This window comes from Aplysia californica, unplaced genomic scaffold, assembly GCF_000002075.1.
Source record: "Aplysia californica isolate F4 #8 unplaced genomic scaffold, AplCal3.0 scaffold00084, whole genome shotgun sequence".
NCBI lineage: Eukaryota > Metazoa > Mollusca > Gastropoda > Aplysiida > Aplysiidae > Aplysia > Aplysia californica.
In genome coordinates, this window is record NW_004797354.1 from 1,273,337 (window position 1) to 1,276,322 (window position 2,986).

Genomic DNA, 2,986 nt, shown 5'->3' on the forward strand with positions numbered 1-2,986 from the left:
GGGGGGGGGTGTATACATTTTGGTCTTATGTATTTATTAACTCTTTTTGTTTTAGGAGCCTAAAGCATTATTATTCGTGAATAAATAGACCATTTTGTGTTGATGTGGGTTTGGGTTTTTTTCAGTACGCGCAGCGCACACTTTTGTTGTTATTCTTGGCTTTATTACGTCGGCCACTTACACTACACAATATGTCCATTAACTGGTGCACCTAGGCCCAAGTGTGTATGAATGGAATTCAAGCCTCTAGTAGTAAATCTGAAAAAATCCATTCAGAAATTACACCCATTAAAAGGTAATTTAACAGACGCATCCAACCAGAATACCGAAAAGAAAGTAATCGGCTTACGCATAAATTTATTGAACCCTTATCAAAAATGTGCTTTGTTATATGCAAAGGCTCTCTCAAGACACCGGAAGCACGATTGCTTCCAGGTCCGTCCTTGTCCCTCAACAAAGGAACTATATGTAAACCTTTTTTCAAAAATTATCTTTGACCATTTAATTTGTTACCGAGCATTTTTTGTGAAGGTGTGTGTATTGTAAAGATGAGTAGACTTTCCTATGTGTTTAACGCCCCATTCAACACCTGTACGTCATTCGGCATTACGTCACAATAGGAGTTTCAGCCAAAATTATTTAAAACATAGTCCAGTATGTTTCAACCGTTTACTAGTAGTCGGAAGGTCGAGTGTTTGCCTTGATTCATACCACGTTTGCTTACATTTCTCGCCCCCTTCCTCTCTCTCTCTCTCTCTCTCTCCCTCCCTTGTTCTCTCTGTGTCTGCCATATCCTCTCTCTATCTCTTCCTCTCTATCGCTTTCTCTCTGTCTTTATTTCTCTCTCTCACTCTTTCTCCCTTCCTCTGTCTCCCCACCCCCTTCCTCTTTCCAGTCTGTTTGTCTGTCTGTCTGTCTGTCTGTCTGTTTAATCTGTCTTTCTTTTTTCTCTTTTGCGTCATTGACTCTCTCTTTCTCTGACGCATTCTCTTTCTTTCTCTCATTTAATTTCTCCATCTCTTTCTCGGTATCATGTGTCCTCAGAGTACCGTCTGTATTCCTAGTCCTTTCCGGTACCTTCCTGGCAGTCCATCTGTTCGGGTTCGCCCTCCTCAAAGAAGCACCCAGGCTGGGAGGGAAGACATCAGGAGACAAGCAGACAACACAAAACACAGAGAGTGATGTTGCAGCCTCTGCTGCCCTCACAGACGGCGGGAGTGGTGCAAACGGTTTTGAGCCTAGGCCTGGAGCGAGTGCGTCCCAACACCAGAACGCCAGACTGGAAAACTACGAGGCTTACGTCACGATGCCGGGAATTCCTTCTGACGAAGAGGACGCAACAGTTCCTTTGTTGAGGGACAAGGGTGGACCTGGAAGAAATCGTGCTACCGGTGTATTGAGAGAGACGGTCGACGCTCTCTTACAAAACACCAATAGTACTATAACGACAGAGACAGATTGCTGCATTAATTGTGACAACGTCGACGAGGTTGACGATTGTAATTGTTCCATGTCCACAGACGTGACAGCGAATAAAACACTTCACAATCACCAATTTCATGAAATTAGTACAAAAGTGAGAGTTGTAGCAGGGAGAGGATTATTTTCAGTGCATGTCCCCAGTGAGATAACATTAATGAACAATGAGCTCTCAATTAACTGCGGCGATGGCGAAATGGGAGACACTGAGGTACCCACACTTCCTGATGGTAATCAAATTGAGAACTGCCCTGAACAAAACTCAGCGAGTGAACAGGAGGAAGATTTTCACGACGACCGTTCAGAAATCATAACTGACAATAGCCCGAATGCATCCAGTGGCACGTCGTCCTTTTCATATGAAGCAAAGGATAAGACAATTAAGCAGATTCTAATGTCTAAAGAGTTTTACATGCTATGGTTCGGCACAGCTTGCGCCGAATTCAGCTTCCTTGTAATAAGTACATTCTATAAATCGTTTGGTCAAAGCGTCATTCAAAACGATCACTTTCTTGGTGAGGTGGGAACACTCAGGTGTGGTTTGACGTTCATAGCGCGGATCGGCTGGGGAATCGTCGTAGACAAAACTGGTGTGAAGAACTCTTTGGTTATCTTTTTCTCCTTGACCTCGCTATTCAGTGTGTTCTACGTGTACACCCCATACATCAGTCCCTGGTTGTATCTCTTCTGGTCCTGTATGCTGGCCTCCATCTCTTCAGGTCTCTTCACAATCAACTATGTCGCATCCTATGTGCATTTTGGAGCAGCTAATTTCATTACAACATTTGGTCTTATCTTGACCTCCAGCATCGTTGCTAGTTTGATTTTGCCGTCGGCGTCGTCAGCGCTGTTGGAACAGTACTCGTGGACAGGTCTATTTTACTCAACAGCCTTCATCAACTTTCTTCCCTTTGTGATTGTTATTGGGTTTTTCTCTCGGGGAAAATAGACGGAAGGGACTACATTCCTCTAGGATTACATGTATATTACCATTTTTTTCTGCGTCTAAAATAAATCAGTTTTTACCTTTTGAAGGATAAAACAGTAATGCTAACGGGTTGTTGGCAGTTGCACCGTGTGGTTTGCTTCTTCTCTCATATCAAACATATCGTCCTTATCTCCTGTCCTTCGTTTCTGTGTTTGTTACTCTCTGCAATACTTCTAATCTTTGGCACTTAAAAGAATTGATTGTGCTGTGTTGCAAGAGCGTTCAAACTATTACTGCAAACTTTTAAAAAATCGTTCCCAACGAGAAATAATATTTAGCCATCAGCACGGCTGCTATTTTGTGTTTTAAAATGTGTACTGGGCTTTGCCTGAGTGTTTGTGCATGTGCTAGGACGCATTATATTTATTCGTGTCTCTGGATATGTTTATGAATGTTTATAAACTTGAAAAGAGTTACTTTTTAAAATGTCAGCCTACCTGAAAAGAGGCAACTTTAATGTATTCCATTGGCAGAATAGATGAAAGGAGGCAGGAGTTTTGGAGAGGTGGGTGGGAGGGT